At 49.8% G+C, this 12,968-nt stretch overlaps 1 protein-coding gene across 5 annotated transcripts in view; it reads right to left on the reverse strand.

The window, feature by feature from the left end:
- TMEM40 (transmembrane protein 40) overlaps nt 1-11,962 on the reverse strand; it is a 31,562-nt gene extending 19,600 nt beyond the window's left edge. For all 5 annotated transcript variants that reach the window (XM_042927548.1, XM_042927547.1, XM_042927545.1 and 2 more), the window contains exon 1: nt 11,891-11,962. The gene's annotated coding sequence lies outside the window, so the exon portion shown is untranslated. The remainder of the gene's footprint in view (nt 1-11,890) is intronic.
- Nucleotides 11,963-12,968: the final 1,006 nt, after the last annotated feature.

The following is a 12,968-nucleotide window of genomic DNA, read 5'->3' on the forward strand; positions in this document are numbered from 1 at the left end:
AGGGGAAGAGAGAAGGGGGAGACAGAGGATCCAAAGCAGGCTCTTTGCTGTCAGCAGAGAGCCCGATGTGGGGCTCAAACTCACAAACCATGAGGTCATGATCTGAGCTGAAGTCGGATGCTTAACTGACTGAGCCACCCAGGAGCCCTGGTACAGAATCTACTCTTAATCCACCACAAGACCTTGGCAAGGCAATATCCTTCCCTGTGCCTCAAAGGCAGGCCATCTGGGCCTGGATCCTATCAGACACTTCTAGTTATGGATCTTGGGCAAATTAATCTCTCGCTGTTGCAGTTTCCTCATCTGTAAAATGGGGACAATAATAGTGCTTCTCTCATAGTGTTGTTGCGAAAATGGCATGAATTAAAACACGTAAAGCATTTAGAACAATGCTTGGTATAAAGCAGGAGTGAAATAAATGCCAGCTGAGATGAAGTCAGGCCTCCAGACCTAGGCCATTCTTTCTTACTGTCAAAATTTGTATCTGACCTTCCAAGCACAGCTCAAATGCCACCTCCTTCATGAAGCCCTGTGCCAGTTGCTAGTACCTAACCAATCTCCAGCCTCCTTACCTCACTCCCTTAATCCTCCTCCCCTCAGCGTCCCTGAAGACACCATTTGTATAGTGTATACAAGCAGATGGACCAGGGTCCAACCACATTCCTGTCACCTGTGCATGGGATGCCCTTGGGCAGACAGGTCCCCTTCTCTCAGCTCTAGTGATCTCAGTTGTGAACTGGTGACGGTAGAACCACAGGGAGGAAAGATGGCCAGGGCCTGCCCTTAGCAGGGCTCAGTGAATGTGAGTTTCCTCTTTTACAGACCTCCTATTACTCTCGACCATTCGGTGTCCAGCCCCAGGCCTGCCCATGCCCTGTCAAAGTAGTGTCTGACCTTCCAGGCACAGCTAAAATGTCACCTCCTTTATAAAGCCCTGTGCTAGTTGCCTAACCAGTCCTCATCCTCCCTACCGTACCCTACTCAGCCCTGCCCTTCTTTCTTGCTAACAAAACTGCAATTTTGTTCTTCCAGCTCCAGTTAGATACTTGTTTTCTCAACCTCCCTTGTATCTGGGAGTGGCCATGCGACCCAGTTTTGGCCGAGGAGAAGTGAGCAGGGGTTTGGCTGGGGTTCTGGGAAAGGTTTTGCTTCTCCTGACAAAAGAAACCAACAGTGCTGGTGCTGTGCCTTGGGTCTCCTTCCTTCCTTGAACATGAACCAGCTGAGCCACCCAGGAGCCCCTGTAGTCAGAATTTTTGATACACACTTCCCCTTTCCTATATCACATTTATGTTAATTGAGCACCTACTATGTGCTAGCATTGGGGATACATGGTGAACAAGTTACATCCCTGTCCTCAAGGAATTTTGTGGTAGACCAGGGGGCTGTGGGAGCCCAGGGGACAAATCAGACCAGAGTTAGTCAGGGAAGATTCCTGAAGGAGGGAATGCTGGGGTGAGTTTGGAAGGGCCAGAGGGAACAATGTGCAAAGGCATACAGGCAAGGGGCTTTGTCCCACATGGGAAACAGTTGCAGGAAACAACTCTAAAGAAGGAAGGGATTTGGGGGAGGCCCAGAGTGGACCTCCACCTTATCCCCAGGCATATTGCTCTCCTGAGCCTAGTCAATTCTGCCTCATACCAGACTCTTCTTCCTCAAGGGAGGGCACTTTGTTGCACAATTCCAGGGACCACTGTTCTTATTCACCTTCAGATCTCTCTGCTCAGGGCTCAGCAGAGCGTCTGACACACCCAGGGTGTGTCTCCTCCACTAGAGCTGGAACCCAGGGTGAAGGGAGAGACTAAGACTGCTTCATTTCTGTGTCACTGAACCCTACACAGGGCGTGGCTAAAGGAAAGATGTGATGATGATGATGGTGATGATGACGATGGCAACCATGACAACAAAGTACTTACTATCTGTCAGGCAACGATGTAAGCGCGTCACACATGTTATCTCACGGAGTGCTCACCACGACTCTGTGAGGGCTCACGCTGGTTGCGTCCATTTTATTGATAAGAACACTGAGGCACAGGGAAACTAAGAAACTTTCTCAGGGCCATAACTAGTAAGTGGCTGAACAAAGTAGTTGCTTTGTCCACGATGGGAGATGGAAGGAGTGAGCTGCCACCTCTTCTCAGGCCCTTGTCATTAGCACCAGGAATGAAGCCACTAAGTCATGGGAGTGCTATGCAAATGATGCTGACATGGCTTGTAGTCAGCCACTGGTGGAGCCCCGAGCAGGGTCCTCATAGCCAAAGGAACTTCCTCCGGCACTTTGTCAGCTCAGCCATCAGAAGCAAGGGCAATGGAACTAATGGAACTGTCATGGAGGTTGGAACTGAGGCAGCCCTCTTTCTCCTTTTAACGTCCTTGCCCCATCCCTCCTCCACCCACATTTCTATTATGAGAAAGGATAAATAGAATTAAAAAAAATTAAAGCTCGAGAATCCATGTGCAGGGCAATGCTTAACTCAAAAGGACAGCACTAATGGTAGAGCATCAGGCACTGGCAGAGGGATCGCTGGGACGGGCTTCTAAAAGGTCAAGTTCACAGTGTGTGACCTCCTTTGAAGCAAGATGGACCAAGGGGTGTTGAGACAGAAGTGAGGAAAGAAGAAAGCAGAGAGAGGAAAGAGAACATGGCATGTTCTCCAAGATCTCACTTCACGAGCGCAAGTCTTATTTTACACAGGAAGAAGCTGAGGTTCGGCCAGACAAGTGACTTGTCCAAGGTCGCCCAGCTGACCGGTGGACTCGAATCCAATCCCTGCTCCAGCTGAGAGCCTCCATTCCCTGATCCCGGTTAGAGGCCCCTAAAACCCCCTCTCGCAGGTAACCCCCTATCGGCGACTGAGCCTGCGAGGAATGCCTTTCTAGCGCTTTTCTCCAAAAAGGCCCAGCCCTGCTGAGTCATGGGTGATGCCAGGGCCTCTGCACCCACAGATCTTGCTAAACTGGATTTCCCCTTCAGTTCAGCCCCAAATTCCTAAGCTCCTGCTGTCACAAGGGCCTGGGCCCAGGCTGGGAGGGATACTAGGGGACACTGAGCCATGACAGCCTCACAGTGCCTTCCCTATGCAGCTCATTTGATCCTCATGCTAACCAGAAGAGAGGCAGAGAAGGGATTATTGTCCCATTTTACAGACGGAAAACTGAGACCCAAAAATGGAGAGGAACTGTAAAAGGTTTTATGGCAACTCAGGGGCCAGGCTGGATCCAGAACCCTGACTCTGGATTCAGGAGCTGGTCCCCTTTCTCCGGTGCCCCGCCTTGGGGAGGGGGCCGGGGGTTGGGGGGTACCGAGTTGGATTTCAACAGGTGGCAAAAGGCAGAACGGGATAAAGGTTTATTAGAAGAAGCATGTGGCAGGAAGTTGAAGGGGTAGGAACCCCGTGAGGTTGGGGAAAATCATCCTGGGCCCTGAAGGTCAGGCTAATGGCCATTTTCCTGTAGGTAGACTGCAGCGTTGTGCCTAGAAGCCACAAACGCAGAGCCAGAGTTAAACAGGTCCCGGCCAGTAAAGGGAACTGGAAACAGAAACAGCAGCTGCTGCCCAAGGCGTGGACATGTGTCATTTTTGTCCACCTGGGACTGAAGCCCCTTCTTCTCGTGATTACACCAAGGGGGCAAGAATCTCCAGAATCTCCTTCGGGCTTCCCAAGCCACCCCAGACGGGCACACACCCTAAAATAAAGTGTATCCTGGTCTGGCAGACACAGCTCCAAGACAAGCATCTCCCAAACTGATCAACCTGCTCCCTAAGTTCCTTTGATATGGAAATTCTAGAGGGGTCACTGCCCTGAACTCAGGTCAGACCATCAGCCTCTCTCTCTGTCTCTCTTTCTCTCTCTCTCAGGATTCTGACTTGTGATGCAAACATAGTGGCTTAAAACAACACCAGTTTAGCATCTCACAGTCCTATAGGTGAGAAGTCCAACACAGGTCTCACTGGGCTAACAGCAAGGGGTCAGCAGGGCTGTGTTCCTTCCTGGAGGCCCTAGGAGAAAATAAATTTCCTTGCTGCTGCTTCTCCTCCCCAACCCCCCTTAATCTCCTTGCTTTATCCAGCTTCTAGAGGCCACCCACAGTCCTTGGCTTCTGGCGCCTTCTTCCATCTGCAAAGCGAGCACTGTCAGCTCAACTCCTCACCTTGCACCATGCTGACCTCTTCGGCCTCCCTCTTCCACTTTTTTTTTAATTTTAGAGAGAGAGAGGGAGAGAGAGAGAGAGAGAGAGAGAGAGTAGGGGAGAGGGCAGAAGGAGAGAGAATCTCAGTCAGGCTCCATGCTCAGTGTGGAGCCCAGTTCAGGGCTCGATCCCATGACCCTACGGTCATGACCTGAGCCAAAATCAAGAGTCCGATGCTCAACCGACCGAACCACCCAGGTGCTCCCTCCCTCTTCCACTTTTAAGGATCCTTGTGTCAGTGTGACATTGGGCCCTCCCAGGTCATCGAGGATCATCTCCCTGTGCTAAGGTCAGCTGATGAGCATCCTTACTTCCATTCGCAACATTAATTCTCCTTTGCCATGTAACCTAACTTAGCTCCCAGAGATTAGGATGCAGACATTTTGGGGGCTGTTAGTCGGCTTGCCACAGTCTCTAACCCCCAGTGCCCGCCACAACCTAGAGCCCTGAAGAGGCTGAGCCTCTTTCGTCCTAAACCAGGTTCCTTGTCTGACTCCACCATGCTCCTGGGCCCCCAAACTCCAGAGATAGGAAGGATGCCTCCAATATTTCCTTCCCAGCCAGGCAAAGCCCAAACTTGTCCCATTTTCCCATCAGGGGGGCCTGGCTTTTCTTCTTCTTTTTTTCAATGTTTATTTTTGAGATAGAGAGAGAAACGGAGCATGACCGAGGGAGGGGCAGAGAGAGAGGGAGACACAGAATCTGAAGCAAGCTCCAGGCTCTGAGTTGTCAGCACAGAGCCCGACGAGGGGTCCTCGAACTTCAAGGTCATGACCTGAGCTGAAGTCAGACTTGCTTAATCTAATCGCTTAATCAGCTGAGCCACCCAGGCGCCCCTAGGGCCTGGCTTTTCTGTTCCCATTGCCTGCCTCCCAAGAGATTTGATAAGGGGACTGAGGGCTTTGGAGTTGGTTGTAACTATGTTCTTATCCCTGTCCTTAGGTGCCTGGTTCCTCTCAGCCTCAGTTTCCCATCTATAAAATGGGGTATTAATATCTGTCTCTGAGAGTGTTGTGGGGATTAAATGATATTATGCCCACAACAAGCCTACCACACTGGCTTAATAAATAAATGAGAGTATCCTCTCCCTTTGTCCATGCTCAGTGTCTCCCAAATTTGGCTAATGATCCAATTTCCCCAGGAGCACTGTTGACAGGCAGAGTCCCAGAACTCTCTCCTTGGAAGGTTCTCATTCAGGGGGCTGGTGTTAGGAGCAAAGTTAGGGTTAGGATGTGGCTCAGGGAAGTCTGCATCGTTAACAAAGGCATCACATGCTAGGCAGAGTGTGGTCCACTCAGACTGCCAGAACCTCTCCCTAGTGTTAAAAAAATAGCCTCCCTGCCTGCCTCTGGCCTCATCCCTCCAAACGCATTGCCGGATTGCCCTGGGCTTCAGTTTCCCCATATCTAGAAGTTGGGATGCGCTCTATAAGGTTCTTCCAGCTTTGACATTCTAGAAAACCAGTCCGACCCTCCAGTTAACTTCTTCAAGATTCATCGAGTGAGCAAAGAACTTTGGGCCCCAGGGTTGATGTGACTTGCAGGAAAGCCCAGAACAGCATGTTCTAATAATAAGATACATACAGTATCTTGTAGGGAACAGCAGCCCCTTGAAATACTCCAGGTAAAAAGGGGATTTTGTAGTCAGAGAAGTTTGGTCAACACTACTTTTCATAGCCCTCATCTAGGAGCTCCACAATGTGCAATTGAATATTAAAGGCTCTGAAAAGGCCTGCAGGAGTGAAAGCTCTTTTGCCCTATTAAATCCAACCCTTCCCCAAACTATGCAAGAGCATTGTCCTTTTCCCCAGAATGTCATTCAATGTCTTTTGGCACAGCTTTGGGAAATGCCATCTGATTCAATCCCTGACATGCCCAGGGTCAGCCTTTCCATCCTAAAGTCCAGGCCTGGGCCCTGTCGCTGCCCACTTTGGACAGTGCCAATTCCCAAGTCCAGAGTTCCTCCATTCCTCCATCGGGATAGTTGGAGAAGGCAATGAATCAGAAACAGACCCTCAGAAGCCAGGGGCAGAGCTTATCAGCAGTTTTGGGATCCCAAGGTGTGGGGTGGTCAATCCTCTCAGCAGCCCCAGGGCAGGGGCTGGGAGAGGAAACTGAGTCAGCTCTCATGAGACCAAGAACCTAGTCCTGGCCCTGCCCCCAACCCATTCTGTGCCCTCGGGTACATCACTTCCCCCCTGTAGGTTGTTTTTCTCATCTACAAGAGAGAATAATGTGTTATTCACATTTTGGAGCTCGTATGGGGTTGTAGATAGGAAAGTTCATGACAAAATTATCATGCCCTTAGCCAGGACATTATACTGAGGGTATCTTGATTAAGTCACTGCAGCAAAGGGGTCTGACAGAGCCCACTCAGGTCATGCTTCATCACTTTGCTCCCAACTCTGTGACTTTGGGTAAATCACTTTACCTCTCTGAGCTTCAGTTTCCCTGTCTGTAAAATGGGGATCAGTGTCACTGTCCTGCAGGGTTGCTGGGAGCATTGAGATGAAAAGAACGCTAATTCTGAGCTCCCTGGGAATAAAAATCATGTTTTTCTTGCTCTCTACTATATTCTAGCCCCTGGCTTAGACAAAGGGCTTCATAAAAAGAAGTCATAAAATACTAAAATTTAAGAGCTTAAAGAAATGGTAGGCTGGCAAAGTTTCTTTAGCATCTCCTTCTTTCTTTTATATTACTTGTTCACACTCCTTTTTCTTCATTCAGCACCCTCCCCCTTCCTGCCCCAGGCTCACCTTACCCACCCCAGCTCCCCAGGTTTGGCCGTCTCTCCCTTTCTCCAAGCTAGAATCCCACAGAATTGTAGCCGAGAGACCAAAACCGAGGCCCTTAAAAGGAAAGGGACTTGCCCAAGGTCACACAGTGGGGCATCTGGCTATGAACTCAGATCTGAGTCTGAAGTCTAAGCATGGAGGGAACCTCACAGAGGAAGAAGGAAGACGCCGCAGCGTGCACCTCTTTCACCATCTTGTCCCAAGTCCATCCGGGCAGTTTAGTGGTGGGACGACAAGCCGTGCTGCCCAGCCAGCTGACCACAGCCAGACAGACCTGTCATGAATCTAGGTGACTCTTTTGGCCACAGCATACCCAACAAAGCAGCCAGGGCCTAAGGTTGCCTCTGACCAGTGCAGGGTGGCACTTAGGCTAAAACGCGACAACATCAAGTATGCAGAAAGAAGGTGGGTGAGCCCAGCTTAGAGGATGTTCATAGAGAAAGACCTAGGATTTTTAAAAGACCCTCTGAAAGGTAAATAAATGTTAGCACAAGCATCTAACTTGATGTTTAGCGCACAGTAAGTTCATAATCAATGTTTGTTGAAGTGTAGTATGAGCCAACAAGGTGATAGAGCTACAGAGCCAAGCTAACACAGTCTTAGGTCACATTAACAGAAGCACAGAGCCTAAAATGAAGAAGGTGACCCGTATCTCACCATCTCCCATCCTAGGTTCAATTCTAGGTTTTGAACAGAATAGAGTCTGGACAAACAGAGATAATCCAGGGGATGTGGGGGGGGTATTAAGATCAGACCCACGAGAAGTGGGTGGAGGAGCAGGGCACTACTCTGGGTGGTCATGAGCACCCTGCCAGGAGAGGTGGCAAGCTGAGGAATGGCAGAGGTTGGCTTAGATGTCCTTAGCTCAGAACCTATTAGTCTTTCAAATTATAATCTCAGTCTATGTCTCTCTCCTTTACTTTTGACTAAAGACAGTTAAACAGTATATAGTTCAACCTTGATGTGCACCCCCAGCTGTATACCAGATACTGAACATCATGTCTACTAAGGGAGAGGTTCCCAGGGCCAGCGGGAAGCTGTGGCCTTGTCTTTCGTTTCTCTACATTCAGCCTACTGCCATACATTGTGGTGCCAGGTTGGATAGATCTGAGGATTAAACAATGCATTTTAAGCAAATCAGCCTCCACGGAATGGACAAACGGCTTCAAAGAGCCCTGCAGAGAAACTGAGGATGGAGATAACGCCAATCGAGAAAATACAAGCAGGCAGCAGGAAAAGTGCGGGACAGACCGCCGGCCGCTCAAGTCTTGCGTCAGCCACCTTACCAACTGAAAACAACAATGAATGGGGTCTCATACGCTCAGTATATTGCCGACTGACATAAGAACAGAAAAACTACTCTAGAGGTGGACTCCCATCCACTATTGTCCGTGATTAATTTCACTCTAAGTGTATATTGGGCCTTTAGACATTAGTCAATCATCACGTACTTGTATGTAATTTCTAAGTCAGTAAATATGTATCTGTTGGGGGTGCCTAAAGCATTTTTCTGGAGAAGCGTATGCAATCAAAAAGTGTGACAACCACGGCTCCAGATGCTTAAACCCAGTGAGACACTAGGGGACACTGCTCCCTGTTTGGGTTATGGGGTTGAATCAGATTTGTTTCAGATTTAGGAACAAAGAAAAATTAGGGGGTGCGGTGTAGCCCCCAGTAAAAATTTTAGAGCCCCTCCCCGCCCCAGTGTTTGCAGATTAATGCGAAGAAACCAAAAACTCTGAAAAGGTTTTCCCCAGCTCTGACTTTCCAAGGTGGGTGCCTATTTAAACAGCCAGAGCCAGGGGTGTCTGGGTGGCTCAGTCGGTTAAGCATTTGACTCTTGATTTCAGTTCAGGTCATGATCTCACAGTCATGAGACTGAGCCCCTACATTGGACTCTGCACTGAGCTCTGAACACTGAACGTGGACCTGCTTAAGATTCTTTCTCTCCCTTGGGACACCTGCGTGGCTCAGTCGATTAGGCATCCAGTTAGGTGTCCATCTCATGGTTTGTGGGTTTGAGCCCCATGTTTGGCTCTGGGCTGACAGCTCAGAGCCTAGAGCCTACTTCGGATTCTGGGTCTCCCCCTCTCTCTGTCCCTCCCCTGTTCATGCTTTCTCTCTGTCTCTCTGTCTCTCTGTCTCTCTGTCTCTCTCTCAGAAATAAACATTAAAAAAATTTTTTTAAAGATTCTTTTTCTCCCTCTTCCTCTGCCCCTCCCTCTCCACCTCCACTCCTCCCTCCCCTTGCACATACTTTCTCTCTCTCTCTCTCTCTCTCTCTCTCTCTCAAATAAATAACTAGATATCTAGGTAAATAGATAAAAACAGCCAAAGCCAATCCAGCCTCCTTTCTCATTCTGTCATCTTAGTTTCACTGTCTGTCTCCTCTCTCTCTTTTCCATCTTTTTTCCTGTTTCTCTCTTTCCCCCTCTCCCGCCCCTCACACATGCAATTGGCAACAGTGAACACCAGAAAGCAGTCATCCAGAGTGAGAGAAGGAGCTTGCTTGCTCATGAATGTCGGACAGACCTGGATTCAGTTCCCACCATCCCACCACTGAACTGAGATCCCTTCCACTGACTGAGATCACTGCATACCACATTCATTCTCAGAGCCTCAGAAACCTCCCTTGGAAAAACAGGCATGCTTACCACTCAAAAATAAAATGACAACCTCATTTTAAAATCGTCAAAAGGGGGCACCTGGGTGACTCAGTCCGTTAAGCTTCTGACTCTTGGTTCCTGCTCAGGTCAGGATCTCATGGTTAGTGAGTTCGAGCCCCAGGTCTGGCTCTGTGCTGGCAGCGCAGAGCCTGCTTGGGATTCTCTGTCTCCTGTTCTTTCTCTCCACTCCTCTCCCGCTTGTGCGCTCTCTCTCTCTCTCTCTCTCAAAATAAATAAATAAACTTAGAAAAGATTTAATTTAAAATAAAACTGTCAAAGGATTTGAACAGACATTTCTCTAAAGAAATGGTCAGTAGTACTCGGAATGCTGTCCACATGTCATCAATACAGAAATGTAAATCAAATCCACAATGAGAGGTGCACCTGGCTGGCTGAAGACTGTTGATCTCAGGGTTGTGAGTTTGAGCCCTACATTGGGTGTAGAGAATACCGAAATACATAAAACTTAAACAAAACAAAACCACAGTGAGATCTCACTTCATACCCTCTAGGATGGCTACAATAAGAAGTCCAGATAATAACAAATGCTGGTAAGGGTGTGGAAAATTTGGAGTCTTCGTGTAGAGTTGGTGGGATTGTAACAAAAACTTGTACACGAATGGCCACAGCAGTTTTATTCACAACAGTCACAAAGCGGAAACAACCCATCAACTGATGAATGAAGAAACAAAACGTGATATGATCACACAACGCCATTCAACCACAAAGAGGAACGAAGGACTGATGACGTGTGACAGCAAGGATAAACCTTGAAAACGTGATGCTAAGTGAAAAAAGCCAGTCAGAAAGGATCACTTATTGTATGATTCCACTTAAATAATGAGCAAATCCATAGAGATCATCCACAAAGTAGGCGAGTGGTTGCCAGAGGAAGGAGGAAATGCGGGTTAACTGCTAAAGGGTATGGGGTTTATTTGGGGATGATAAAAATTCTAAATTCTAAATTAGATATAAGTGGTGGTGGTTGCATAACTCTGTGAATATACTAAAAATCACTGACTTGTACACTTTAAAAGGGAACTTGATGGCATGTGAATAATGTCTCAATAAAGTTGTTACTAAAGAAAAAAAGAGGACTTCTCACACGGGTTGCTGTTAAGAGTGAAATAAGGCCTCTGGCAGCACCATGCCCAGTACATCCCTGGTGTGGAAGCAGTGCGTGAAAGAGATCTCTCTGAAACAGTAGCCTGGAGAGGATTTCAAAGCACAGGTACCCTAGCATTTTAGAGGGCTACACTAGCCGAGTTCTAGGAGTTTCAGAGACAGGGGGAGGGGGTGGGGGGAGGTCCCATTATGTATAGATCTCCACGGTTTGGACCCCAAACAAAACACACCACACACTTCCCTTACACACACTCCTGACTCAACTTTTCTGGCAATTTCTAAACAAAGCAGTATAAAATAATAAGCACATGACTGTCATCTTTCTAGTCGCCCTTAAAAAGGAAATGGATTGGGCCTCCAGCCGGAAGGCTGTCTCTGAGGAGGGGCTGGGATGCTCCCAGCAGAGGGGGCTCCAGACACTGGAGGGGCAAGTGGGGGGGAGGCGAGACTGGGGTGGGTGGGGCTCCCTCCAGGCCAAGCCACCTGGGTGGGCCTCTCTGACGGGAGCAGGCCTCTCCTCCCCCAAGGCCTGGCTCTGCCTGTTCAGCATTTTCTCCCCAAAGGTGCCTTTGAGCCCAAGGCAGAGGACTGGCCTCCTCACCCTCTCCAGTCTACTGGGCCTGGCCAGAGGACCCAGGGTGCCTCCAAAGGAAGTGTCTAGAGAGCAGCTGCCTTCACCTGCTGGCAAAGCACAGAGACCGGGATGCTTTGGGGGGAAACATCTTTGTTCTCCCAAGTGTTTGGTTCCACAAGGGCAGAGTGGGCGAAGCCTTTAGAGATCTAGTCTGGACGTTCGTTTCACAAATGGGGTAATTGAGGCTCAAAGGCACCAAGGGGTTTTTGAAGGTCCTGCAGCAAGTGAGCAACAGAATCAGGAGTCAGTCACCTGCTACGGGCTGGCTGAAGCCTCAAAACAACCCAGGGAGGTGAATATTTGTCATCCTCCCCCGATACCTCCAGAGATGGAGACGGAGGCACTCACCCAGCTAGGAAGGCATGGAGCTGGGGTTCAAGTCCAGGCCCACCTAGGAACCACAACAGGTCAGCCGGTGGAAGAGGCTGTTCTGAAAACTAACCCTTCACCCTGCCCCTCACCCAGCACATGTCCCATTACCTGTGGTCGGGAGGCCTGTGTTGGCTGCAAGGAGAGCAGTGTGTGGACTGTGCCGATGCCAGGCTGGGCAGGGGAAGAGGGAGGCAGGAGAGGCCAGGCCACACCCCAGTGACAGGGAGGGGGCGGGGCATGAGTTGCCCTGGGCCCCACTCACTCACCAGGGTGGCATTCCTTCCTGCTGGTGCTATCAGGGGGCCCAGGCCTTTCTGTCTGACTTGAGTCTTGCTCATGACACCCCAGGCACAGCAGATGGAGCAGCCAAACCCCCAAACCCACCCCCTGGGCATGGCCATGACTGCTGACTCAGGAGGCAGTGATGTAGGGGGTAGTTGCACTGCCGTTGGCTGGGCCAAGCTCTGGGCAGGAAGGAGGTGGGGTGTGTCCCAGATCCCACCTCCACCTCAAGGGTGAGATTGACTCAGGATGCAGCCATGTGGGCCAACCCGATGCTTTCCCAAGGGGTGAGGTTGGGCAGGCAGCAGGACAGGAGGCCCGGGGTTCAGAGGACTGGGGGTCTCCTGTGAATGGGACTGGCAGTGCCCTCTCCTGGTGAGGAAACTGGGCCAAGGCTAGAATATCCACTGCTGTGTGCAGACAGGAAAACACAGGTCCCACGGGGGTGAGGGGTGGGACCTGACCTCCTACACTGAGGCCAAGAATAACCCCAGCTCAGCCTGCCTCTGCCTCTTACTCACTTATTGAACACTTTGGAAACAGGATAGTAAACAAGTCCTACACTGCCCAGGGGAGCACCCAGGCCAGATAGAGACAGGCCATGACAGGCCCCATGAGGGCACAGCCCAGGGAACTGTGGGTTCCCAGGAGGGCTTCCTGGAAGAGGAGTCATTTCAATGCTAAGCTCAGGCCAAAATCTCAGAGTCATCCTTGACTCTTTGCTCTCTCATACTCTGTCTGACATATCTGGAAAACCCTGTTGGCCCCACCTTCAACATATCCCAAATCCAGCCTCCTCTCTCTACTTCCATGGCAGCCACCCTGGTCCAGGCAACATGATCCCTAGTCTCTTTGCTCCTGCCTTTAGCCCAGTGGCTGTCCTAATTGTGACAACCAGAGGGAT

Source organism: Panthera leo, chromosome A2 (genome assembly GCF_018350215.1).
Source record: "Panthera leo isolate Ple1 chromosome A2, P.leo_Ple1_pat1.1, whole genome shotgun sequence".
NCBI lineage: Eukaryota > Metazoa > Chordata > Mammalia > Carnivora > Felidae > Panthera > Panthera leo.